The sequence below is a fragment of the Lissotriton helveticus genome, chromosome 6 (assembly GCF_964261635.1).
Source record: "Lissotriton helveticus chromosome 6, aLisHel1.1, whole genome shotgun sequence".
Taxonomy (NCBI): domain Eukaryota; kingdom Metazoa; phylum Chordata; class Amphibia; order Caudata; family Salamandridae; genus Lissotriton; species Lissotriton helveticus.
In genome coordinates this window covers 1,087,427,220-1,087,452,466 of record NC_136067.1, presented here as the reverse complement: position 1 = coordinate 1,087,452,466, position 25,247 = coordinate 1,087,427,220, and the positions used below count along the sequence as shown (strand labels likewise).

The 25,247-nt window shown below is 45.6% G+C and overlaps 26 non-coding genes across 26 annotated transcripts; 13 read left to right on the top strand and 13 right to left on the bottom strand.

Moving 5' to 3' along the window:
* The first annotated feature begins 418 nt into the window (after positions 1-418).
* Positions 419-491, top strand: TRNAR-ACG (transfer RNA arginine (anticodon ACG)). The gene has a single exon. It is a non-coding gene; the product is annotated as a tRNA-Arg (tRNA).
* A 1,025-nt stretch (positions 492-1,516) lies between these two features.
* LOC144764826 (U6 spliceosomal RNA) lies at positions 1,517-1,623 on the bottom strand. The gene has a single exon (XR_013596853.1). It is a non-coding gene; the product is annotated as a U6 spliceosomal RNA (small nuclear RNA).
* A 724-nt stretch (positions 1,624-2,347) lies between these two features.
* Positions 2,348-2,420, top strand: TRNAR-ACG (transfer RNA arginine (anticodon ACG)). The gene has a single exon. It is a non-coding gene; the product is annotated as a tRNA-Arg (tRNA).
* Positions 2,421-3,435: 1,015 nt separating this feature from the next.
* LOC144764610 (U6 spliceosomal RNA) lies at positions 3,436-3,542 on the bottom strand. Its single transcript, XR_013596659.1, has one exon. It is a non-coding gene; the product is annotated as a U6 spliceosomal RNA (small nuclear RNA).
* Positions 3,543-4,264: 722 nt separating this feature from the next.
* On the top strand, positions 4,265-4,337 carry TRNAR-ACG (transfer RNA arginine (anticodon ACG)). Its single transcript has one exon. It is a non-coding gene; the product is annotated as a tRNA-Arg (tRNA).
* Positions 4,338-5,362: 1,025 nt separating this feature from the next.
* LOC144764825 (U6 spliceosomal RNA) lies at positions 5,363-5,469 on the bottom strand. Its single transcript, XR_013596852.1, has one exon. It is a non-coding gene; the product is annotated as a U6 spliceosomal RNA (small nuclear RNA).
* Positions 5,470-6,205: 736 nt separating this feature from the next.
* Positions 6,206-6,278, top strand: TRNAR-ACG (transfer RNA arginine (anticodon ACG)). Its single transcript has one exon. It is a non-coding gene; the product is annotated as a tRNA-Arg (tRNA).
* A 1,025-nt stretch (positions 6,279-7,303) lies between these two features.
* LOC144764609 (U6 spliceosomal RNA) lies at positions 7,304-7,410 on the bottom strand. The gene has a single exon (XR_013596658.1). It is a non-coding gene; the product is annotated as a U6 spliceosomal RNA (small nuclear RNA).
* Positions 7,411-8,140: 730 nt separating this feature from the next.
* TRNAR-ACG (transfer RNA arginine (anticodon ACG)) lies at positions 8,141-8,213 on the top strand. Its single transcript has one exon. It is a non-coding gene; the product is annotated as a tRNA-Arg (tRNA).
* A 1,015-nt stretch (positions 8,214-9,228) lies between these two features.
* Positions 9,229-9,335, bottom strand: LOC144764823 (U6 spliceosomal RNA). The gene has a single exon (XR_013596851.1). It is a non-coding gene; the product is annotated as a U6 spliceosomal RNA (small nuclear RNA).
* Positions 9,336-10,597: 1,262 nt separating this feature from the next.
* Positions 10,598-10,670, top strand: TRNAR-ACG (transfer RNA arginine (anticodon ACG)). Its single transcript has one exon. It is a non-coding gene; the product is annotated as a tRNA-Arg (tRNA).
* A 1,025-nt stretch (positions 10,671-11,695) lies between these two features.
* On the bottom strand, positions 11,696-11,802 carry LOC144764894 (U6 spliceosomal RNA). Its single transcript, XR_013596920.1, has one exon. It is a non-coding gene; the product is annotated as a U6 spliceosomal RNA (small nuclear RNA).
* Positions 11,803-12,528: 726 nt separating this feature from the next.
* TRNAR-ACG (transfer RNA arginine (anticodon ACG)) lies at positions 12,529-12,601 on the top strand. Its single transcript has one exon. It is a non-coding gene; the product is annotated as a tRNA-Arg (tRNA).
* Positions 12,602-13,616: 1,015 nt separating this feature from the next.
* LOC144764822 (U6 spliceosomal RNA) lies at positions 13,617-13,723 on the bottom strand. The gene has a single exon (XR_013596850.1). It is a non-coding gene; the product is annotated as a U6 spliceosomal RNA (small nuclear RNA).
* A 722-nt stretch (positions 13,724-14,445) lies between these two features.
* TRNAR-ACG (transfer RNA arginine (anticodon ACG)) lies at positions 14,446-14,518 on the top strand. Its single transcript has one exon. It is a non-coding gene; the product is annotated as a tRNA-Arg (tRNA).
* Positions 14,519-15,533: 1,015 nt separating this feature from the next.
* Positions 15,534-15,640, bottom strand: LOC144764608 (U6 spliceosomal RNA). Its single transcript, XR_013596657.1, has one exon. It is a non-coding gene; the product is annotated as a U6 spliceosomal RNA (small nuclear RNA).
* Positions 15,641-16,374: 734 nt separating this feature from the next.
* TRNAR-ACG (transfer RNA arginine (anticodon ACG)) lies at positions 16,375-16,447 on the top strand. Its single transcript has one exon. It is a non-coding gene; the product is annotated as a tRNA-Arg (tRNA).
* A 1,015-nt stretch (positions 16,448-17,462) lies between these two features.
* Positions 17,463-17,569, bottom strand: LOC144764607 (U6 spliceosomal RNA). Its single transcript, XR_013596656.1, has one exon. It is a non-coding gene; the product is annotated as a U6 spliceosomal RNA (small nuclear RNA).
* Positions 17,570-18,287: 718 nt separating this feature from the next.
* On the top strand, positions 18,288-18,360 carry TRNAR-ACG (transfer RNA arginine (anticodon ACG)). Its single transcript has one exon. It is a non-coding gene; the product is annotated as a tRNA-Arg (tRNA).
* A 1,013-nt stretch (positions 18,361-19,373) lies between these two features.
* On the bottom strand, positions 19,374-19,480 carry LOC144764820 (U6 spliceosomal RNA). The gene has a single exon (XR_013596849.1). It is a non-coding gene; the product is annotated as a U6 spliceosomal RNA (small nuclear RNA).
* Positions 19,481-20,206: 726 nt separating this feature from the next.
* Positions 20,207-20,279, top strand: TRNAR-ACG (transfer RNA arginine (anticodon ACG)). Its single transcript has one exon. It is a non-coding gene; the product is annotated as a tRNA-Arg (tRNA).
* A 1,015-nt stretch (positions 20,280-21,294) lies between these two features.
* LOC144764606 (U6 spliceosomal RNA) lies at positions 21,295-21,401 on the bottom strand. The gene has a single exon (XR_013596655.1). It is a non-coding gene; the product is annotated as a U6 spliceosomal RNA (small nuclear RNA).
* Positions 21,402-22,131: 730 nt separating this feature from the next.
* Positions 22,132-22,204, top strand: TRNAR-ACG (transfer RNA arginine (anticodon ACG)). Its single transcript has one exon. It is a non-coding gene; the product is annotated as a tRNA-Arg (tRNA).
* Positions 22,205-23,219: 1,015 nt separating this feature from the next.
* Positions 23,220-23,326, bottom strand: LOC144764605 (U6 spliceosomal RNA). Its single transcript, XR_013596654.1, has one exon. It is a non-coding gene; the product is annotated as a U6 spliceosomal RNA (small nuclear RNA).
* Positions 23,327-24,044: 718 nt separating this feature from the next.
* Positions 24,045-24,117, top strand: TRNAR-ACG (transfer RNA arginine (anticodon ACG)). Its single transcript has one exon. It is a non-coding gene; the product is annotated as a tRNA-Arg (tRNA).
* A 1,013-nt stretch (positions 24,118-25,130) lies between these two features.
* On the bottom strand, positions 25,131-25,237 carry LOC144764849 (U6 spliceosomal RNA). The gene has a single exon (XR_013596876.1). It is a non-coding gene; the product is annotated as a U6 spliceosomal RNA (small nuclear RNA).
* Between the last annotated feature and the right edge of the window lie 10 nt (positions 25,238-25,247).

Sequence of the window (25,247 nt, the reverse complement as noted above, 5' to 3'; positions counted from 1 at the left end):
GGTTAGGTGAAGTGCTCTGAGTGTGGAAAGGCAGCATGCTTGGGTCCCTGGACAAGGTGAGCCTACGACAAGGTGTCTGAATTTTAACCCCTATTGTAATATTAAACTCCCTTTTGTTGTACCCGCCTACTTACTAAGGAGTTCACAAGCTCAGCCCCACACAGACCTGGAGCTGATTATGTTAACCCAGAGTATTTAAGAAACTGAGCCTGATCTAAAAGATTTTCTTGGATCTAGGAACATTTTGCCTAGCTTTTAGGTCCTTCCTTCTCCTAAAGTCCTTTGTACAACTTAGGAAAACCTCATAGAACAGACTTTCAGGTGGTCAGATGGGTTTCCTTGTGCCTTCACACACACACACACACACACACACGCTTTCTAGCCCTCTTAAGGACAACAAGATAGGTGCAAATACATAGGGCCAGTAGCGCAATGGATAACGCGTCTGACTACGGATCAGAAGATTGTAGGTTCGACTCCTATCTGGCTCGGAAGGGTTGTAGGTCTCTTTTTCATTATGTTCCTGTGGTATTCTTATTTACCTCAGACTTAATGTAGGTTCAATATTCTCCAGCAGGACTCATCCAGCAGTTGTTCCACGGTAGAGCTGCAGTAATAGGACCACGGCTAGTTAAACGTTTCCCATTTGCTGCTGGACTCTACATGACGGCCGTCACGTGGTGTGCTGCTTTTGTATTTCAACATGGGTCCCTGATTCTCTTAACTACATAAAAAAGCTTGTTGACAAAAGTGTGTGTGCGCACGAGGGTCTGTGGACGCAGGCAGGTGTGTGCAATTGAATGCTTACCCATTTACATTTGTGAGAGGGACAAACCAACTCCTTGTGGGCTGCAGGCTTACAACTGGTAGCCCCAGTAGCCAGGCAGAACCACAGTTAAGGAGAGAGAGGAAGTTGGTCCATTATTAGAGAAGAACCATGAGCATCTTGCCCTGCTACCTTCTTCCCCTCTCAGCCACGATCGGCCACGATCGGCCAAGACCTCTCTATTAGGGCGGAGGGTGAACATTTCTTGGACCTCAGAAACTTAGGGATGTAGACCCAATATGTCCTCCAAGCGCCTAGAGACCTGGTGCCCAATCTGGCGTGGTGTTTTTCAGCATACCCGACCAATCTGGTTGCAAGGCAGATTTTAACAGTACTGCTGAAAAGGGACTCCCAGGCATCCCTGAGGCCATCATTTGCATAGGCCCTGCCCTTCTCTTTATCCTGCTTCCCACAAAGCAACTCATCACTAGCAGCAGTATAGATTTGGAGGTGGTGAAGAATAATGACAGGGAGGCTGAAAAAGAGAAAGAAAAGTCCCAGAAGTCCAGCAGGCTTCCTTGTAAAATGCTGCTGGACATAGAGCGCACCTTCTTTACTGCAAGGCAAATACATTAAAAATGTTGAGGAGAGACAATTTAAAAATACATATTACATGACACAGGACTGGAACCTGCTTTATTATTTCAATAAGTCTTGAAAACAAAGAAGATTTCTCTCCTAAAAGCTGTTAAAAATATGGAACGCTTCACGAATTTGCGTGTCATCCTTGCGCAGGGGCCATGCTAATCTTCTCTGTATCGTTCCAATTTTAGTATATGTGCTGCCAAAGCGAGCACACTGTATTGATGAACTGACAATGTTTATAAACTCTCTAAATCCACAGTCTCTAGACATAGGGTGGCCTGGCAGAGATGCTCAGATGGCCAGTAAGCATTCAAATCTGAGCCAATGGGCAAAAATGTATGAAGAGTAGCAATCCATTATTCTTGACTGCATTCGTGGTCCAAGACTTCACACACCGTAAGTATGTAGATTATGCCAGGGTTGCAAAGGCTCATGGTTTGGGCTACAGACAAGGAGCATTGTGACATCACGCTGCCTGTGGAACTTTGATATTAAAGGCGAAACAGCTGCACAGTAGGTTAGGTGAAGTGCTCTGAGTGTGGAAAGGCAGCATGCTTGGGTCCCTGGACAAGGTGAGCCTACGACAAGGTGTCTGAATTTTAACCCCTATTGTAATATTAAACTCCCTTTTGTTGTACCCGCCTACTTACTAAGGAGTTCACAAGCTCAGCCCCACACAGACCTGGAGCTGATTATGTTAACCCAGAGTATTTAAGAAACTGAGCCTGATCTAAAAGATTTTCTTGGATCTAGGACCATTTTGCCTAGCTTTTAGGTCCTTCCTTCTCCTAAAGTCCTTTGTACAACTTAGGAAAACCTCATAGAACAGACTTTCAGGTGGTCAGATGGGTTTCCTTGTGCCTTCACACACACACACACACACACACACACGCTTTCTAGCCCTCTTAAGGACAACAAGATAGGCGCAAATACATAGGGCCAGTGGCGCAATGGATAACGCGTCTGACTACGGATCAGAAGATTGTAGGTTCGACTCCTATCTGGCTCGGAAGGGTTGTAGGTCTCTTTTTCATTATGTTCCTGTGGTATTCTTATTTACCTCAGACTTAATGTAGGTTCAATATTCTCCAGCAGGACTCATCCAGCAGTTGTTCCACGGTAGAGCTGCAGTAATAGGACCACGGCTAGTTAAACGTTTCCCATTTGCTGCTGGACTCTACATGACGGCCGTCACGTGGTGTGCTGCTTTTGTATTTCAACATGGGTCCCTGATTCTCTTAACTACATAAAAAAGCTTGTTGACAAAAGTGTGTGTGCGCGCGAGGGTCTGTGGACGCAGGCAGGTGTGTGCAATTGAATGCTTACCCATTTACATTTGTGAGAGGGACAAACCAACTCCTCGTGGGCTGCAGGCTTACAACTGGTAGCCCCAGTAGCCAGGCAGAACCACAGTTAAGGAGAGAGAGGAAGTTGGTCCATTATTAGAGAAGAACCATGAGCATCTTGCCCTGCTACCTTCTTCCCCTCTCAGCCACGATCGGCCAAGACCTCTCTATTAGGGCGGAGGGTGAACATTTCTTGGACCTCAGAAACTTAGGGATGTAGACCCAATATGTCCTCCAAGCGCCTAGAGACCTGGTGCCCAATCTGGCGTGGTGTTTTTCAGCATACCCGACCAATCTGGTTGCAAGGCAGATTTTAACAGTACTGCTGAAAAGGGACTCCCAGGCATCCCTGAGGCCATCATTTGCATAGGCCCTGCCCTTCTCTTTATCCTGCTTCCCACAAAGCAACTCATCACTAGCAGCAGTATAGATTTGGAGGTGGTGAAGAATAATGACAGGGAGGCTGAAAAAGAGAAAGAAAAGTCCCAGAAGTCCAGCAGGCTTCCTTGTAAAATGCTGCTGGACATAGAGCGCACCTTCTTTACTGCAAGGCAAATACATTAAAAATGTTGAGGAGAGACAATTTAAAAATACATATTACATGACACAGGACTGGAACCTGCTTTATTATTTCAATAAGTCTTGAAAACAAAGAAGATTTCTCTCCTAAAAGCTGTTAAAAATATGGAACGCTTCACGAATTTGCGTGTCATCCTTGCGCAGGGGCCATGCTAATCTTCTCTGTATCGTTCCAATTTTAGTATATGTGCTGCCGAAGCGAGCACACTGTATTGATGAACTGACAATGTTTATAAACTCTCTAAATCCACAGTCTCTAGACATAGGGTGGCCTGGCAGAGATGCTCAGATGGCCAGTAAGCATTCAAATCTGAGCCAATGGGCAAAAATGTATGAAGAGTAGCAATCCATTATTCTTCACTGCATTCATGGTCCAAGACTTCACACACCGTAAGTATGTAGATTATGCCAGGGTTGCAAAGGCTCATGGTTTGGGCTACAGACAAGGAGCATTGTGACATCACGCTGCCTGTGGAACTTTGATATTAAAGGCGAAACAGCTGCACAGTAGGTTAGGTGAAGTGCTCTGAGTGTGGAAAGGCAGCATGCTTGGGTCCCTGGACAAGGTGAGCCTACGACAAGGTGTCTGAATTTTAACCCCTATTGTAATATTAAACTCCCTTTTGTTGTACCCGCCTACTTACTAAGGAGTTCACAAGCTCAGCCCCACACAGACCTGGAGCTGATTATGTTAACCCAGAGTATTTAAGAAACTGAGCCTGATCTAAAAGATTTTCTTGGATCTAGGAACATTTTGCCTAGCTTTTAGGTCCTTCCTTCTCCTAAAGTCCTTTGTACAACTTAGGAAAACCTCATAGAACAGACTTTCAGGTGGTCAGATGGGTTTCCTTGTGCCTTCACACACACACACACACACACACACGCTTTCTAGCCCTCTTAAGGACAACAAGATAGGTGCAAATACATAGGGCCAGTAGCGCAATGGATAACGCGTCTGACTACGGATCAGAAGATTGTAGGTTCGACTCCTATCTGGCTCGGAAGGGTTGTAGGTCTCTTTTTCATTATGTTCCTGTGGTATTCTTATTTACCTCAGACTTAATGTAGGTTCAATATTCTCCAGCAGGACTCATCCAGCAGTTGTTCCACGGTAGAGCTGCAGTAATAGGACCACGGCTAGTTAAACGTTTCCCATTTGCTGCTGGACTCTACATGACGGCCGTCACGTGGTGTGCTGCTTTTGTATTTCAACATGGGTCCCTGATTCTCTTAACTACATAAAAAAGCTTGTTGACAAAAGTGTGTGTGCGCGCGAGGGTCTGTGGACGCAGGCAGGTGTGTGCAATTGAATGCTTACCCATTTACATTTGTGAGAGGGACAAACCAACTCCTTGTGGGCTGCAGGCTTACAACTGGTAGCCCCAGTAGCCAGGCAGAACCACAGTTAAGGAGAGAGAGGAAGTTGGTCCATTATTAGAGAAGAACCATGAGCATCTTGCCCTGCTACCTTCTTCCCCTCTCAGCCACGATCGGCCACGATCGGCCAAGACCTCTCTATTAGGGCGGAGGGTGAACATTTCTTGGACCTCAGAAACTTAGGGATGTAGACCCAATATGTCCTCCAAGCGCCTAGAGACCTGGTGCCCAATCTGGCGTGGTGTTTTTCAGCATACCCGACCAATCTGGTTGCAAGGCAGATTTTAACAGTACTGCTGAAAAGGGACTCCCAGGCATCCCTGAGGCCATCATTTGCATAGGCCCTGCCCTTCTCTTTATCCTGCTTCCCACAAAGCAACTCATCACTAGCAGCAGTATAGATTTGGAGGTGGTGAAGAATAATGACAGGGAGGCTGAAAAAGAGAAAGAAAAGTCCCAGAAGTCCAGCAGGCTTCCTTGTAAAATGCTGCTGGACATAGAGCGCACCTTCTTTACTGCAAGGCAAATACATTAAAAATGTTGAGGAGAGACAATTTAAAAATACATATTACATGACACAGGACTGGAACCTGCTTTATTATTTCAATAAGTCTTGAAAACAAAGAAGATTTCTCTCCTAAAAGCTGTTAAAAATATGGAACGCTTCACGAATTTGCGTGTCATCCTTGCGCAGGGGCCATGCTAATCTTCTCTGTATCGTTCCAATTTTAGTATATGTGCTGCCAAAGCGAGCACACTGTATTGATGAACTGACAATGTTTATAAACTCTCTAAATCCACAGTCTCTAGACATAGGGTGGCCTGGCAGAGATGCTCAGATGGCCAGTAAGCATTCAAATCTGAGCCAATGGGCAAAAATGTATGAAGAGTAGCAATCCATTATTCTTGACTGCATTCGTGGTCCAAGACTTCACACACCGTAAGTATGTAGATTATGCCAGGGTTGCAAAGGCTCATGGTTTGGGCTACAGACAAGGAGCATTGTGACATCACGCTGCCTGTGGAACTTTGATATTAAAGGCGAAACAGCTGCACAGTAGGTTAGGTGAAGTGCTCTGAGTGTGGAAAGGCAGCATGCTTGGGTCCCTGGACAAGGTGAGCCTACGACAAGGTGTCTGAATTTTAACCCCTATTGTAATATTAAACTCCCTTTTGTTGTACCCGCCTACTTACTAAGGAGTTCACAAGCTCAGCCCCACACAGACCTGGAGCTGATTATGTTAACCCAGAGTATTTAAGAAACTGAGCCTGATCTAAAAGATTTTCTTGGATCTAGGACCATTTTGCCTAGCTTTTAGGTCCTTCCTTCTCCTAAAGTCCTTTGTACAACTTAGGAAAACCTCATAGAACAGACTTTCAGGTGGTCAGATGGGTTTCCTTGTGCCTTCACACACACACACACACACACACACACACACACACACACGCTTTCTAGCCCTCTTAAGGACAAAAAGATAGGTGCAAATACATAGGGCCAGTGGCGCAATGGATAACGCGTCTGACTACGGATCAGAAGATTGTAGGTTCGACTCCTATCTGGCTCGGAAGGGTTGTAGGTCTCTTTTTCATTATGTTCCTGTGGTATTCTTATTTACCTCAGACTTAATGTAGGTTCAATATTCTCCAGCAGGACTCATCCAGCAGTTGTTCCACGGTAGAGCTGCAGTAATAGGACCACGGCTAGTTAAACGTTTCCCATTTGCTGCTGGACTCTACATGACGGCCGTCACGTGGTGTGCTGCTTTTGTATTTCAACATGGGTCCCTGATTCTCTTAACTACATAAAAAAGCTTGTTGACAAAAGTGTGTGTGCGCGCGAGGGTCTGTGGACGCAGGCAGGTGTGTGCAATTGAATGCTTACCCATTTACATTTGTGAGAGGGACAAACCAACTCCTTGTGGGCTGCAGGCTTACAACTGGTAGCCCCAGTAGCCAGGCAGAACCACAGTTAAGGAGAGAGAGGAAGTTGGTCCATTATTAGAGAAGAACCATGAGCATCTTGCCCTGCTACCTTCTTCCCCTCTCAGCCACGATCAGCCACGATCGGCCAAGACCTCTCTATTAGGGCGGAGGGTGAACATTTCTTGGACCTCAGAAACTTAGGGATGTAGACCCAATATGTCCTCCAAGCGCCTAGAGACCTGGTGCCCAATCTGGCTTGGTGTTTTTCAGCATACCCGACCAATCTGGTTGCAAGGCAGATTTTAACAGTACTGCTGAAAAGGGACTCCCAGGCATCCCTGAGGCCATCATTTGCATAGGCCCTGCCCTTCTCTTTATCCTGCTTCCCACAAAGCAACTCATCACTAGCAGCAGTATAGATTTGGAGGTGGTGAAGAATAATGACAGGGAGGCTGAAAAAGAGAAAGAAAAGTCCCAGAAGTCCAGCAGGCTTCCTTGGAAAATGCTGCTGGACATAGAGCGCACCTTCTTTACTGCAAGGCAAATACATTAAAAATGTTGAGGAGAGACAATTTAAAAATACATATTACATGACACAGGACTGGAACCTGCTTTATTATTTCAATAAGTCTTGAAAACAAAGAAGATTTCTCTCCTAAAAGCTGTTAAAAATATGGAACGCTTCACGAATTTGCGTGTCATCCTTGCGCAGGGGCCATGCTAATCTTCTCTGTATCGTTCCAATTTTAGTATATGTGCTGCCGAAGCGAGCACACTTTATTGATGAACTGACAATGTTTATAAACTCTCTAAATCCACAGTCTCTAGACATAGGGTGGCCTGGCAGAGATGCTCAGATGGCCAGTAAGCATTCAAATCTGAGCCAATGGGCAAAAATGTATGAAGAGTAGCAATCCATTATTCTTCACTGCATTCATGGTCCAAGACTTCACACACCGTAAGTATGTAGATTATGCCAGGGTTGCAAAGGCTCATGGTTTGGGCTACAGACAAGGAGCATTGTGACATCACGCTGCCTGTGGAACGTTGATATTAAAGGCGAAACAGCTGCACAGTAGGTTAGGTGAAGTGCTCTGAGTGTGGAAAGGCAGCATGCTTGGGTCCCTGGACAAGGTGAGCCTACGACAAGGTGTCTGAATTTTAACCCCTATTGTAATATTAAACTCCCTTTTGTTGTACCCGCCTACTTACTAAGGAGTTCACAAGCTCAGCCCCACACAGACCTGGAGCTGATTATGTTAACCCAGAGTATTTAAGAAACTGAGCCTGATCTAAAAGATTTTCTTGGATCTAGGACCATTTTGCCTAGCTTTTAGGTCCTTCCTTCTCCTAAAGTCCTTTGTACAACTTAGGAAAACCTCATAGAACAGACTTTCAGGTGGTCAGATGGGTTTCCTTGTGCCTTCACACACACACACACACACACACACACACACACGCTTTCTAGCCCTCTTAAGGACAACAAGATAGGCGCAAATACATAGGGCCAGTGGCGCAATGGATAACGCGTCTGACTACGGATCAGAAGATTGTAGGTTCGACTCCTATCTGGCTCGGAAGGGTTGTAGGTCTCTTTTTAATTATGTTCCTGTGGTATTCTTATTTACCTCAGACTTAATGTAGGTTCAATATTCTCCAGCAGGACTCATCCAGCAGTTGTTCCACGGTAGAGCTGCAGTAATAGGACCACGGCTAGTTAAACGTTTCCCGTTTGCTGCTGGACTCTACATGACGGCCGTCACGTGGTGTGCTGCTTTTGTATTTCAACATGGGTCCCTGATTCTCTTAACTACATAAAAAAGCTTGTTGACAAAAGTGTGTGTGCGCGCGAGGGTCTGTGGACGCAGGCAGGTGTGTGCAATTGAATGCTTACCCATTTACATTTGTGAGAGGGACAAACCAACTCCTTGTGGGCTGCAGGCTTACAACTGGTAGCCCCAGTAGCCAGGCAGAACCACAGTTAAGGAGAGAGAGGAAGTTGGTCCATTATTAGAGAAGAACCATGAGCATCTTGCCCTGCTACCTTCTTCCCCTCTCAGCCACGATCGGCCAAGACCTCTCTATTAGGGCGGAGGGTGAACATTTCTTGGACCTCAGAAACTTAGGGATGTAGACCCAATATGTCCTCCAAGCGCCTAGAGACCTGGTGCCCAATCTGGCGTGGTGTTTTTCAGCATACCCGACCAATCTGGTTGCAAGGCAGATTTTAACAGTACTGCTGAAAAGGGACTCCCAGGCATCCCTGAGGCCATCATTTGCATAGGCCCTGCCCTTCTCTTTATCCTGCTTCCCACAAAGCAACTCATCACTAGCAGCAGTATAGATTTGGAGGTGGTGAAGAATAATGACAGGGAGGCTGAAAAAGAGAAAGAAAAGTCCCAGAAGTCCAGCAGGCTTCCTTGTAAAATGCTGCTGGACATAGAGCGCACCTTCTTTACTGCAAGGCAAATACATTAAAAATGTTGAGGAGAGACAATTTAAAAATACATATTACATGACACAGGACTGGAACCTGCTTTATTATTTCAATAAGTCTTGAAAACAAAGAAGATTTCTCTCCTAAAAGCTGTTAAAAATATGGAACGCTTCACGAATTTGCGTGTCATCCTTGCGCAGGGGCCATGCTAATCTTCTCTGTATCGTTCCAATTTTAGTATATGTGCTGCCAAAGCGAGCACACTGTATTGATGAACTGACAATGTTTATAAACTCTCTAAATCCACAGTCTCTAGACATAGGGTGGCCTGGCAGAGATGCTCAGATGGCCAGTAAGCATTCAAATCTGAGCCAATGGGCAAAAATGTATGAAGAGTAGCAATCCATTATTCTTGACTGCATTCGTGGTCCAAGACTTCACACACCGTAAGTATGTAGATTATGCCAGGGTTGCAAAGGCTCATGGTTTGGGCTACAGACAAGGAGCATTGTGACATCACGCTGCCTGTGGAACTTTGATATTAAAGGCGAAACAGCTGCACAGTAGGTTAGGTGAAGTGCTCTGAGTGTGGAAAGGCAGCATGCTTGGGTCCCTGGACAAGGTGAGCCTACGACAAGGTGTCTGAATTTTAACCCCTATTGTAATATTAAACTCCCTTTTGTTGTACCCGCCTACTTACTAAGGAGTTCACAAGCTCAGCCCCACACAGACCTGGAGCTGATTATGTTAACCCAGAGTATTTAAGAAACTGAGCCTGATCTAAAAGATTTTCTTGGATCTAGGACCATTTTGCCTAGCTTTTAGGTCCTTCCTTCTCCTAAACCTAAAGTCCTTTGTACAACTTAGGAAAACCTCATAGAACAGACTTTCAGGTGGTCAGATGGGTTTCCTTGTGCCTTCACACACACACACACACACACACACACACACACACACACACACACACACACACACACACACACACACACACACACACACACACACACACACACACACACACACACACACACACACACACACACACACACACACACACACACACACACACACACACACACACACACACACACACACACACACACACACACACACACACACACACACACACACACACACACACACACACACACACACACACACACACACACACACACACACACACACACACACACACACACACACACACACACACACACACACACACACACACACACACACACACACACACACACACACACACACACACACACACACACACACACACACACACACACACACACACACACACACACACACACACACACACACACACACACACACACACACACACACACACACACACACACACACACACACACACACACACACACACACACACACACACACACACACACACACACACACACACACACACACACACACACACACACACACACACACACACACACACACACACACGCTTTCTAGCCCTCTTAAGGACAAAAAGATAGGTGCAAATACATAGGGCCAGTGGCGCAATGGATAACGCGTCTGACTACGGATCAGAAGATTGTAGGTTCGACTCCTATCTGGCTCGGAAGGGTTGTAGGTCTCTTTTTCATTATGTTCCTGTGGTATTCTTATTTACCTCAGACTTAATGTAGGTTCAATATTCTCCAGCAGGACTCATCCAGCAGTTGTTCCACGGTAGAGCTGCAGTAATAGGACCACGGCTAGTTAAACGTTTCCCATTTGCTGCTGGACTCTACATGACGGCCGTCACGTGGTGTGCTGCTTTTGTATTTCAACATGGGTCCCTGATTCTCTTAACTACATAAAAAAGCTTGTTGACAAAAGTGTGTGTGCGCGCGAGGGTCTGTGGACGCAGGCAGGTGTGTGCAATTGAATGCTTACCCATTTACATTTGTGAGAGGGACAAACCAACTCCTTGTGGGCTGCAGGCTTACAACTGGTAGCCCCAGTAGCCAGGCAGAACCACAGTTAAGGAGAGAGAGGAAGTTGGTCCATTATTAGAGAAGAACCATGAGCATCTTGCCCTGCTACCTTCTTCCCCTCTCAGCCACGATCAGCCACGATCGGCCAAGACCTCTCTATTAGGGCGGAGGGTGAACATTTCTTGGACCTCAGAAACTTAGGGATGTAGACCCAATATGTCCTCCAAGCGCCTAGAGACCTGGTGCCCAATCTGGCTTGGTGTTTTTCAGCATACCCGACCAATCTGGTTGCAAGGCAGATTTTAACAGTACTGCTGAAAAGGGACTCCCAGGCATCCCTGAGGCCATCATTTGCATAGGCCCTGCCCTTCTCTTTATCCTGCTTCCCACAAAGCAACTCATCACTAGCAGCAGTATAGATTTGGAGGTGGTGAAGAATAATGACAGGGAGGCTGAAAAAGAGAAAGAAAAGTCCCAGAAGTCCAGCAGGCTTCCTTGTAAAATGCTGCTGGACATAGAGCGCACCTTCTTTACTGCAAGGCAAATACATTAAAAATGTTGAGGAGAGACAATTTAAAAATACATATTACATGACACAGGACTGGAACCTGCTTTATTATTTCAATAAGTCTTGAAAACAAAGAAGATTTCTCTCCTAAAAGCTGTTAAAAATATGGAACGCTTCACGAATTTGCGTGTCATCCTTGCGCAGGGGCCATGCTAATCTTCTCTGTATCGTTCCAATTTTAGTATATGTGCTGCTGAAGCGAGCACACTTTATTGATGAACTGACAATGTTTATAAACTCTCTAAATCCACAGTCTCTAGACATAGGGTGGCCTGGCAGAGATGCTCAGATGGCCAGTAAGCATTCAAATCTGAGCCAATGGGCAAAAATGTATGAAGAGTAGCAATCCATTATTCTTCACTGCATTCATGGTCCAAGACTTCACACACCGTAAGTATGTAGATTATGCCAGGGTTGCAAAGGCTCATGGTTTGGGCTACAGACAAGGAGCATTGTGACATCACGCTGCCTGTGGAACGTTGATATTAAAGGCGAAACAGCTGCACAGTAGGTTAGGTGAAGTGCTCTGAGTGTGGAAAGGCAGCATGCTTGGGTCCCTGGACAAGGTGAGCCTACGACAAGGTGTCTGAATTTTAACCCCTATTGTAATATTAAACTCCCTTTTGTTGTACCCGCCTACTTACTAAGGAGTTCACAAGCTCAGCCCCACACAGACCTGGAGCTGATTATGTTAACCCAGAGTATTTAAGAAACTGAGCCTGATCTAAAAGATTTTCTTGGATCTAGGACCATTTTGCCTAGCTTTTAGGTCCTTCCTTCTCCTAAAGTCCTTTGTACAACTTAGGAAAACCTCATAGAACAGACTTTCAGGTGGTCAGATGGGTTTCCTTGTGCCTTCACACACACACACACACACACACACACACGCTTTCTAGCCCTCTTAAGGACAACAAGATAGGCGCAAATACATAGGGCCAGTGGCGCAATGGATAACGCGTCTGACTACGGATCAGAAGATTGTAGGTTCGACTCCTATCTGGCTCGGAAGGGTTGTAGGTCTCTTTTTAATTATGTTCCTGTGGTATTCTTATTTACCTCAGACTTAATGTAGGTTCAATATTCTCCAGCAGGACTCATCCAGCAGTTGTTCCACGGTAGAGCTGCAGTAATAGGACCACGGCTAGTTAAACGTTTCCCATTTGCTGCTGGACTCTACATGACGGCCGTCACGTGGTGTGCTGCTTTTGTATTTCAACATGGGTCCCTGATTCTCTTAACTACATAAAAAAGCTTGTTGACAAAAGTGTGTGTGCACGCGAGGGTCTGTGGACGCAGGCAGGTGTGTGCAATTGAATGCTTACCCATTTACATTTGTGAGAGGGACAAACCAACTCCTTGTGGGCTGCAGGCTTACAACTGGTAGCCCCAGTAGCCAGGCAGAACCACAGTTAAGGAGAGAGAGGAAGTTGGTCCATTATTAGAGAAGAACCATGAGCATCTTGCCCTGCTACCTTCTTCCCCTCTCAGCCACGATCGGCCAAGACCTCTCTATTAGGGCGGAGGGTGAACATTTCTTGGACCTCAGAAACTTAGGGATGTAGACCCAATATGTCCTCCAAGCGCCTAGAGACCTGGTGCCCAATCTGGCGTGGTGTTTTTCAGCATACCCGACCAATCTGGTTGCAAGGCAGATTTTAACAGTACTGCTGAAAAGGGACTCCCAGGCATCCCTGAGGCCATCATTTGCATAGGCCCTGCCCTTCTCTTTATCCTGCTTCCCACAAAGCAACTCATCACTAGCAGCAGTATAGATTTGGAGGTGGTGAAGAATAATGACAGGGAGGCTGAAAAAGAGAAAGAAAAGTCCCAGAAGTCCAGCAGGCTTCCTTGTAAAATGCTGCTGGACATAGAGCGCACCTTCTTTACTGCAAGGCAAATACATTAAAAATGTTGAGGAGAGACAATTTAAAAATACATATTACATGACACAGGACTGGAACCTGCTTTATTATTTCAATAAGTCTTGAAAACAAAGAAGATTTCTCTCCTAAAAGCTGTTAAAAATATGGAACGCTTCACGAATTTGCGTGTCATCCTTGCGCAGGGGCCATGCTAATCTTCTCTGTATCGTTCCAATTTTAGTATATGTGCTGCCAAAGCGAGCACACTGTATTGATGAACTGACAATGTTTATAAACTCTCTAAATCCACAGTCTCTAGACATAGGGTGGCCTGGCAGAGATGCTCAGATGGCCAGTAAGCATTCAAATCTGAGCCAATGGGCAAAAATGTATGAAGAGTAGCAATCCATTATTCTTGACTGCATTCGTGGTCCAAGACTTCACACACCGTAAGTATGTAGATTATGCCAGGGTTGCAAAGGCTCATGGTTTGGGCTACAGACAAGGAGCATTGTGACATCACGCTGCCTGTGGAACTTTGATATTAAAGGCGAAACAGCTGCACAGTAGGTTAGGTGAAGTGCTCTGAGTGTGGAAAGGCAGCATGCTTGGGTCCCTGGACAAGGTGAGCCTACGACAAGGTGTCTGAATTTTAACCCCTATTGTAATATTAAACTCCCTTTTGTTGTACCCGCCTACTTACTAAGGAGTTCACAAGCTCAGCCCCACACAGACCTGGAGCTGATTATGTTAACCCAGAGTATTTAAGAAACTGAGCCTGATCTAAAAGATTTTCTTGGATCTAGGACCATTTTGCCTAGCTTTTAGGTCCTTCCTTCTCCTAAAGTCCTTTGTACAACTTAGGAAAACCTCATAGAACAGACTTTCAGGTGGTCAGATGGGTTTCCTTGTGCCTTCACACACACACACACACACACACACGCTTTCTAGCCCTCTTAAGGACAAAAAGATAGGTGCAAATACATAGGGTCAGTGGCGCAATGGATAACGCGTCTGACTACGGATCAGAAGATTGTAGGTTCGACTCCTATCTGGCTCGGAAGGGTTGTAGGTCTCTTTTTCATTATGTTCCTGTGGTATTCTTATTTACCTCAGACTTAATGTAGGTTCAATATTCTCCAGCAGGACTCATCCAGCAGTTGTTCCACGGTAGAGCTGCAGTAATAGGACCACGGCTAGTTAAACGTTTCCCATTTGCTGCTGGACTCTACATGACGGCCGTCACGTGGTGTGCTGCTTTTGTATTTCAACATGGGTCCCTGATTCTCTTAACTACATAAAAAAGCTTGTTGACAAAAGTGTGTGTGCGCGCGAGGGTCTGTGGACGCAGGCAGGTGTGTGCAATTGAATGCTTACCCATTTACATTTGTGAGAGGGACAAACCAACTCCTTGTGGGCTGCAGGCTTACAACTGGTAGCCCCAGTAGCCAGGCAGAACCACAGTTAAGGAGAGAGAGGAAGTTGGTCCATTATTAGAGAAGAACCATGAGCATCTTGCCCTGCTACCTTCTTCCCCTCTCAGCCACGATCGGCCACGACCTCTCTATTAGGGCGGAGGGTGAACATTTCTTGGACCTCAGAAACTTAGGGATGTAGACCCAATATGTCCTCCAAGCGCCTAGAGACCTGGTGCCCAATCTGGCGTGGTGTTTTTCAGCATACCCGACCAATCTGGTTGCAAGGCAGATTTTAACAGTACTGCTGAAAAGGGACTCCCAGGCATCCCTGAGGCCATCATTTGCATAGGCCCTGCCCTTCTCTTTATCCTGCTTCCCACAAAGCAACTCATCACTAGCAGCAGTATAGATTTGGAGGTGGTGAAGAATAATGACAGGGAGGCTGAAAAAGAGAAAGAAAAGTCCCAGAAGTCCAGCAGGCTTCCTTGTAAAATGCTGCTGGACATAGAGCGCACCTTCTTTACTGCAAGGCAAATACATTAAAAATGTTGAGGAGAGACAATTTAAAAATACATATTACATGACACAGGACTGGAACCTGCTTTATTATTTCAATAAGTCTTGAAAACAAAGAAGATTTCTCTCCTAAAAGCTGTTAAAAATATGGAACGCTTCACGAATTTGCGTGTCATCCTTGCGCAGGGGCCATGCTAATCTTCTCTGTATCGTTCCAATTTTAGTATATGTGCTGCCGAAGCGAGCACACTGTATTGATGAACTGACAATGTTTATAAACTCTCTAAATCCACAGTCTCTAGACATAGGGTGGCCTGGCAGAGATGCTCAGATGGCCAGTAAGCATTCAAATCTGAGCCAATGGGCAAAAATGTATGAAGAGTAGCAATCCATTATTCTTCACTGCATTCGTGGTCCAAGACTTCACACACCGTAAGTATGTAGATTATGCCAGGGTTGCAAAGGCTCATGGTTTGGGCTACAGACAAGGAGCATTGTGACATCACGCTGCCTGTGGAACTTTGATATTAAAGGCGAAACAGCTGCACAGTAGGTTAGGTGAAGTGCTCTGAGTGTGGAAAGGCAGCATGCTTGGGTCCCTGGACAAGGTGAGCCTACGACAAGGTGTCTGAATTTTAACCCCTATTGTAATATTAAACTCCCTTTTGTTGTACCCGCCTACTTACTAAGGAGTTCACAAGCTCAGCCCCACACAGACCTGGAGCTGATTATGTTAACCCAGAGTATTTAAGAAACTGAGCCTGATCTAAAAGATTTTCTTGGATCTAGGACCATTTTGCCTAGCTTTTAGGTCCTTCCTTCTCCTAAAGTCCTTTGTACAACTTAGGAAAACCTCATAGAACAGACTTTCAGGTGGTCAGATGGGTTTCCTTGTGCCTTCACACACACACACACACACACACACACACACACACACGCTTTCTAGCCCTCTTAAGGACAAAAAGATAGGTGCAAATACATAGGGCCAGTGGCGCAATGGATAACGCGTCTGACTACGGATCAGAAGATTGTAGGTTCGACTCCTATCTGGCTCGGAAGGGTTGTAGGTCTCTTTTTCATTATGTTCCTGTGGTATTCTTATTTACCTCAGACTTAATGTAGGTTCAATATTCTCCAGCAGGACTCATCCAGCAGTTGTTCCACGGTAGAGCTGCAGTAATAGGACCACGGCTAGTTAAACGTTTCCCATTTGCTGCTGGACTCTACATGACGGCCGTCACGTGGTGTGCTGCTTTTGTATTTCAACATGGGTCCCTGATTCTCTTAACTACATAAAAAAGCTTGTTGACAAAAGTGTGTGTGCGCGCGAGGGTCTGTGGACGCAGGCAGGTGTGTGCAATTGAATGCTTACCCATTTACATTTGTGAGAGGGACAAACCAACTCCTTGTGGGCTGCAGGCTTACAACTGGTAGCCCCAGTAGCCAGGCAGAACCACAGTTAAGGAGAGAGAGGAAGTTGGTCCATTATTAGAGAAGAACCATGAGCATCTTGCCCTGCTACCTTCTTCCCCTCTCAGCCACGATCGGCCACGACCTCTCTATTAGGGCGGAGGGTGAACATTTCTTGGACCTCAGAAACTTAGGGATGTAGACCCAATATGTCCTCCAAGCGCCTAGAGACCTGGTGCCCAATCTGGCGTGGTGTTTTACAGCATACCCGACCAATCTGGTTGCAAGGCAGATTTTAACAGTACTGCTGAAAAGGGACTCCCAGGCATCCCTGAGGCCATCATTTGCATAGGCCCTGCCCTTCTCTTTATCCTGCTTCCCACAAAGCAACTCATCACTAGCAGCAGTATAGATTTGGAGGTGGTGAAGAATAATGACAGGGAGGCTGAAAAAGAGAAAGAAAAGTCCCAGAAGTCCAGCAGGCTTCCTTGTAAAATGCTGCTGGACATAGAGCGCACCTTCTTTACTGCAAGGCAAATACATTAAAAATGTTGAGGAGAGACAATTTAAAAATACATATTACATGACACAGGACTGGAACCTGCTTTATTATTTCAATAAGTCTTGAAAACAAAGAAGATTTCTCTCCTAAAAGCTGTTAAAAATATGGAACGCTTCACGAATTTGCGTGTCATCCTTGCGCAGGGGCCATGCTAATCTTCTCTGTATCGTTCCAATTTTAGTATATGTGCTGCCGAAGCGAGCACACTGTATTGATGAACTGACAATGTTTATAAACTCTCTAAATCCACAGTCTCTAGACATAGGGTGGCCTGGCAGAGATGCTCAGATGGCCAGTAAGCATTCAAATCTGAGCCAATGGGCAAAAATGTATGAAGAGTAGCAATCCATTATTCTTCACTGCATTCGTGGTCCAAGACTTCACACACCGTAAGTATGTAGATTATGCCAGGGTTGCAAAGGCTCATGGTTTGGGCTACAGACAAGGAGCATTGTGACATCACGCTGCCTGTGGAACTTTGATATTAAAGGCGAAACAGCTGCACAGTAGGTTAGGTGAAGTGCTCTGAGTGTGGAAAGGCAGCATGCTTGGGTCCCTGGACAAGGTGAGCCTACGACAAGGTGTCTGAATTTTAACCCCTATTGTAATATTAAACTCCCTTTTGTTGTACCCGCCTACTTACTAAGGAGTTCACAAGCTCAGCCCCACACAGACCTGGAGCTGATTATGTTAACCCAGAGTATTTAAGAAACTGAGCCTGATCTAAAAGATTTTCTTGGATCTAGGACCATTTTGCCTAGCTTTTAGGTCCTTCCTTCTCCTAAAGTCCTTTGTACAACTTAGGAAAACCTCATAGAACAGACTTTCAGGTGGTCAGATGGGTTTCCTTGTGCCTTCACACACACACACACACACACGCTTTCTAGCCCTCTTAAGGACAAAAAGATGGGTGTGAATACATAGGGCCAGTGGCGCAATGGATAACGCGTCTGACTACGGATCAGAAGATTGTAGGTTCGACTCCTATCTGGCTCGGAAGGGTTGTAGGTCTCTTTTTCATTATGTTCCTGTGGTATTCTTATTTACCTCAGACTTGTTGTAGGTTTAATATTCTCCAGCAGGGCTCATCCAGCAGTTGTTCCACGGTAGAGCTGCAGTATTAGGACCACGGCTTGATAAACGTTTCCCATTTGCTGCTGGACTCTACATGACGGCCGTCACGTGGTGTGCTGCTTTTGTATTTCAACATGGGTCCCTGATTCTCTTAACTACATAAAAAAGCTTGTTGACAAAAGTGTGTGTGCGCGAGGGTCTGTGGACACAGGCAGTTGTGTGCAATTGAATGCTTACCCATTTACATTTGTGAGAGGGACAAACCAACTCCTTGTGGGTTGCAGGCGTACAACTGGTAGCCCCAGTAGCCAGGCAGAACCACAGTTAAGGAGAGAGAGGAAGTTGGTCCATTATTAGAGAAGAACCATGAGCATCTTGCCCTGCTACCTTCTTCCCCTCTCAGCCACGATCGGCCACGACCTCTCTATTAGGGCGGAGGGTGAACATTTCTTGGACCTCAGAAACTTAGGGATGTAGACCCAATATGTCCTCCAAGCGCCTAGAGACCTGGTGCCCAATCTGGCGTGGTGTTTTTCAGCATACCCGACCAATCTGGTTGCAAGGCAGATTTTAACAGTACTGCTGAAAAGGGACTCCCAGGCATCCCTGAGGCCATCATTTGCATAGGCCCTGCCCTTCTCTTTATCCTGCTTCCCACAAAGCAACTCATCACTAGCAGCAGTATAGATTTGGAGGTGGTGAAGAATAATGACAGGGAGGCTGAAAAAGAGAAAGAAAAGTCCCAGAAGTCCAGCAGGCTTCCTTGTAAAATGCTGCTGGACATAGAGCGCACCTTCTTTACTGCAAGGCAAATACATTAAAAATGTTGAGGAGAGACAATTTAAAAATACATATTACATGACACAGGACTGGAACCTGCTTTATTATTTCAATAAGTCTTGAAAACAAAGAAGATTTCTCTCCTAAAAGCTGTTAAAAATATGGAACGCTTCACGAATTTGCGTGTCATCCTTGCGCAGGGGCCATGCTAATCTTCTCTGTATCGTTCCAATTTTAGTATATGTGCTGCCAAAGCGAGCACACTGTATTGATGAACTGACAATGTTTATAAACTCTCTAAATCCACAGTCTCTAGACATAGGGTGGCCTGGCAGAGATGCTCAGATGGCCAGTAAGCATTCAAATCTGAGCCAATGGGCAAAAATGTATGAAGAGTAGCAATCCATTATTCTTGACTGCATTCGTGGTCCAAGACTTCACACACCGTAAGTATGTAGATTATGCCAGGGTTGCAAAGGCTCATGGTTTGGGCTACAGACAAGGAGCATTGTGACATCACGCTGCCTGTGGAACTTTGATATTAAAGGCGAAACAGCTGCACAGTAGGTTAGGTGAAGTGCTCTGAGTGTGGAAAGGCAGCATGCTTGGGTCCCTGGACAAGGTGAGCCTACGACAAGGTGTCTGAATTTTAACCCCTATTGTAATATTAAACTCCCTTTTGTTGTACCCGCCTACTTACTAAGGAGTTCACAAGCTCAGCCCCACACAGACCTGGAGCTGATTATGTTAACCCAGAGTATTTAAGAAACTGAGCCTGATCTAAAAGATTTTCTTGGATCTAGGACCATTTTGCCTAGCTTTTAGGTCCTTCCTTCTCCTAAAGTCCTTTGTACAACTTAGGAAAACCTCATAGAACAGACTTTCAGGTGGTCAGATGGGTTTCCTTGTGCCTTCACACACACACACACACACACACACACACGCTTTCTAGCCCTCTTAAGGACAAAAAGATAGGTGCAAATACATAGGGTCAGTGGCGCAATGGAGAACGTGTCTGACTACGGATCAGAAGATTGTAGGTTCGACTCCTATCTGGCTCGGAAGGGTTGTAGGTCTCTTTTTCATTATGTTCCTGTGGTATTCTTATTTACCTCAGACTTAATGTAGGTTCAATATTCTCCAGCAGGACTCATCCAGCAGTTGTTCCACGGTAGAGCTGCAGTAATAGGACCACGGCTAGTTAAACGTTTCCCATTTGCTGCTGGACTCTACATGACGGCCGTCACGTGGTGTGCTGCTTTTGTATTTCAACATGGGTCCCTGATTCTCTTAACTACATAAAAAAGCTTGTTGACAAAAGTGTGTGTGCGCGCGAGGATCTGTGGACGCAGGCAGGTGTGTGCAATTGAATGCTTACCCATTTACATTTGTGAGAGGGACAAACCAACTCCTTGTGGGCTGCAGGCTTACAACTGGTAGCCCCAGTAGCCAGGCAGAACCACAGTTAAGGAGAGAGAGGAAGTTGGTCCATTATTAGAGAAGAACCATGAGCATCTTGCCCTGCTACCTTCTTCCCCTCTCAGCCACGATCGGCCACGACCTCTCTATTAGGGCGGAGGGTGAACATTTCTTGGACCTCAGAAACTTAGGGATGTAGACCCAATATGTCCTCCAAGCGCCTAGAGACCTGGTGCCCAATCTGGCGTGGTGTTTTTCAGCATACCCGACCAATCTGGTTGCAAGGCAGATTTTAACAGTACTGCTGAAAAGGGACTCCCAGGCATCCCTGAGGCCATCATTTGCATAGGCCCTGCCCTTCTCTTTATCCTGCTTCCCACAAAGCAACTCATCACTAGCAGCAGTATAGATTTGGAGGTGGTGAAGAATAATGACAGGGAGGCTGAAAAAGAGAAAGAAAAGTCCCAGAAGTCCAGCAGGCTTCCTTGTAAAATGCTGCTGGACATAGAGCGCACCTTCTTTACTGCAAGGCAAATACATTAAAAATGTTGAGGAGAGACAATTTAAAAATACATATTACATGACACAGGACTGGAACCTGCTTTATTATTTCAATAAGTCTTGAAAACAAAGAAGATTTCTCTCCTAAAAGCTGTTAAAAATATGGAACGCTTCACGAATTTGCGTGTCATCCTTGCGCAGGGGCCATGCTAATCTTCTCTGTATCGTTCCAATTTTAGTATATGTGCTGCCGAAGCGAGCACACTGTATTGATGAACTGACAATGTTTATAAACTCTCTAAATCCACAGTCTCTAGACATAGGGTGGCCTGGCAGAGATGCTCAGATGGCCAGTAAGCATTCAAATCTGAGCCAATGGGCAAAAATGTATGAAGAGTAGCAATCCATTATTCTTCACTGCATTCGTGGTCCAAGACTTCACACACCGTAAGTATGTAGATTATGCCAGGGTTGCAAAGGCTCATGGTTTGGGCTACAGACAAGGAGCATTGTGACATCACGCTGCCTGTGGAACTTTGATATTAAAGGCGAAACAGCTGCACAGTAGGTTAGGTGAAGTGCTCTGAGTGTGGAAAGGCAGCATGCTTGGGTCCCTGGACAAGGTGAGCCTACGACAAGGTGTCTGAATTTTAACCCCTATTGTAATATTAAACTCCCTTTTGTTGTACCCGCCTACTTACTAAGGAGTTCACAAGCTCAGCCCCACACAGACCTGGAGCTGATTATGTTAACCCAGAGTATTTAAGAAACTGAGCCTGATCTAAAAGATTTTCTTGGATCTAGGACCATTTTGCCTAGCTTTTAGGTCCTTCCTTCTCCTAAAGTCCTTTGTACAACTTAGGAAAACCTCATAGAACAGACTTTCAGGTGGTCAGATGGGTTTCCTTGTGCCTTCACACACACACACACACACACACACACACACACGCTTTCTAGCCCTCTTAAGGACAAAAAGATAGGTGCAAATACATAGGGCCAGTGGCGCAATGGATAACGCGTCTGACTACGGATCAGAAGATTGTAGGTTCGACTCCTATCTGGCTCGGAAGGGTTGTAGGTCTCTTTTTCATTATGTTCCTGTGGTATTCTTATTTACCTCAGACTTAATGTAGGTTCAATATTCTCCAGCAGGACTCATCCAGCAGTTGTTCCACGGTAGAGCTGCAGTAATAGGACCACGGCTAGTTAAACGTTTCCCATTTGCTGCTGGACTCTACATGACGGCCGTCACGTGGTGTGCTGCTTTTGTATTTCAACATGGGTCCCTGATTCTCTTAACTACATAAAAAAGCTTGTTGACAAAAGTGTGTGTGCGCGCGAGGGTCTGTGGACGCAGGCAGGTGTGTGCAATTGAATGCTTACCCATTTACATTTGTGAGAGGGACAAACCAACTCCTTGTGGGCTGCAGGCTTACAACTGGTAGCCCCAGTAGCCAGGCAGAACCACAGTTAAGGAGAGAGAGGAAGTTGGTCCATTATTAGAGAAGAACCATGAGCATCTTGCCCTGCTACCTTCTTCCTCTCTCAGCCACGATCGGCCACGACCTCTCTATTAGGGCGGAGGGTGAACATTTCTTGGACCTCAGAAACTTAGGGATGTAGACCCAATATGTCCTCCAAGCGCCTAGAGACCTGGTGCCCAATCTGGCGTGGTGTTTTACAGCATACCCGACCAATCTGGTTGCAAGGCAGATTTTAACAGTACTGCTGAAAAGGGACTCCCAGGCATCCCTGAGGCCATCATTTGCATAGGCCCTGCCCTTCTCTTTATCCTGCTTCCCACAAAGCAACTCATCACTAGCAGCAGTATAGATTTGGAGGTGGTGAAGAATAATGACAGGGAGGCTGAAAAAGAGAAAGAAAAGTCCCAGAAGTCCAGCAGGCTTCCTTGTAAAATGCTGCTGGACATAGAGCGCACCTTCTTTACTGCAAGGCAAATACATTAAAAATGTTGAGGAGAGACAATTTAAAAATACATATTACATGACACAGGACTGGAACCTGCTTTATTATTTCAATAAGTCTTGAAAACAAAGAAGATTTCTCTCCTAAAAGCTGTTAAAAATATGGAACGCTTCACGAATTTGCGTGTCATCCTTGCGCAGGGGCCATGCTAATCTTCTCTGTATCGTTCCAATTTTAGTATATGTGCTGCCGAAGCGAGCACACTGTATTGATGAACTGACAATGTTTATAAACTCTCTAAATCCACAGTCTCTAGACATAGGGTGGCCTGGCAGAGATGCTCAGATGGCCAGTAAGCATTCAAATCTGAGCCAATGGGCAAAAATGTATGAAGAGTAGCAATCCATTATTCTTCACTGCATTCGTGGTCCAAGACTTCACACACCGTAAGTATGTAGATTATGCCAGGGTTGCAAAGGCTCATGGTTTGGGCTACAGACAAGGAGCATTGTGACATCACGCTGCCTGTGGAACTTTGATATTAAAGGCGAAACAGCTGCACAGTAGGTTAGGTGAAGTGCTCTGAGTGTGGAAAGGCAGCATGCTTGGGTCCCTGGACAAGGTGAGCCTACGACAAGGTGTCTGAATTTTAACCCCTATTGTAATATTAAACTCCCTTTTGTTGTACCCGCCTACTTACTAAGGAGTTCACAAGCTCAGCCCCACACAGACCTGGAGCTGATTATGTTAACCCAGAGTATTTAAGAAACTGAGCCTGATCTAAAAGATTTTCTTGGATCTAGGACCATTTTGCCTAGCTTTTAGGTCCTTCCTTCTCCTAAAGTCCTTTGTACAACTTAGGAAAACCTCATAGAACAGACTTTCAGGTGGTCAGATGGGTTTCCTTGTGCCTTCACACACACACACACACACACGCTTTCTAGCCCTCTTAAGGACAAAAAGATGGGTGTGAATACATAGGGCCAGTGGCGCAATGGATAACGCGTCTGACTACGGATCAGAAGATTGTAGGTTCGACTCCTATCTGGCTCGGAAGGGTTGTAGGTCTCTTTTTCATTATGTTCCTGTGGTATTCTTATTTACCTCAGACTTGTTGTAGGTTTAATATTCTCCAGCAGGGCTCATCCAGCAGTTGTTCCACGGTAGAGCTGCAGTATTAGGACCACGGCTTGATAAACGTTTCCCATTTGCTGCTGGACTCTACATGACGGCCGTCACGTGGTGTGCTGCTTTTGTATTTCAACATGGGTCCCTGATTCTCTTAACTACATAAAAAAGCTTGTTGACAAAAGTGTGTGTGCGCGAGGGTCTGTGGACACAGGCAGGTGTGTGCAATTGAATGCTTACCCATTTACATTTGTGAGAGGGACAAACCAACTCCTTGTGGGTTGCAGGCGTACAACTGGTAGCCCCAGTAGCCAGGCAGAACCACAGTTAAGGAGAGAGAGGAAGTTGGTCCATTATTAGAGAAGAACCATGAGCATCTTGCCCTGCTACCTTCTTCCCCTCTCAGCCACGATCGGCCACGACCTCTCTATTAGGGCGGAGGGTGAACATTTCTTGGACCTCAGAAACTTAGGGATGTAGACCCAATATGTCCTCCAAGCGCCTAGAGACCTGGTGCCCAATCTGGCGTGGTGTTTTTCAGCATACCCGACCAATCTGGTTGCAAGGCAGATTTTAACAGTACTGCTGAAAAGGGACTCCCAGGCATCCCTGAGGCCATCATTTGCATAGGCCCTGCCCTTCTCTTTATCCTGCTTCCCACAAAGCAACTCATCACTAGCAGCAGTATAGATTTGGAGGTGGTGAAGAATAATGACAGGGAGGCTGAAAAAGAGAAAGAAAAGTCCCAGAAGTCCAGCAGGCTTCCTTGTAAAATGCTGCTGGACATAGAGCGCACCTTCTTTACTGCAAGGCAAATACATTAAAAATGTTGAGGAGAGACAATTTAAAAATACATATTACATGACACAGGACTGGAACCTGCTTTATTATTTCAATAAGTCTTGAAAACAAAGAAGATTTCTCTCCTAAAAGCTGTTAAAAATATGGAACGCTTCACAAATTTGCGTGTCATCCTTGCGCAGGGGCCATGCTAATCTTCTCTGTATCGTTCCAATTTTAGTATATGTGCTGCCAAAGCGAGCACACTGTATTGA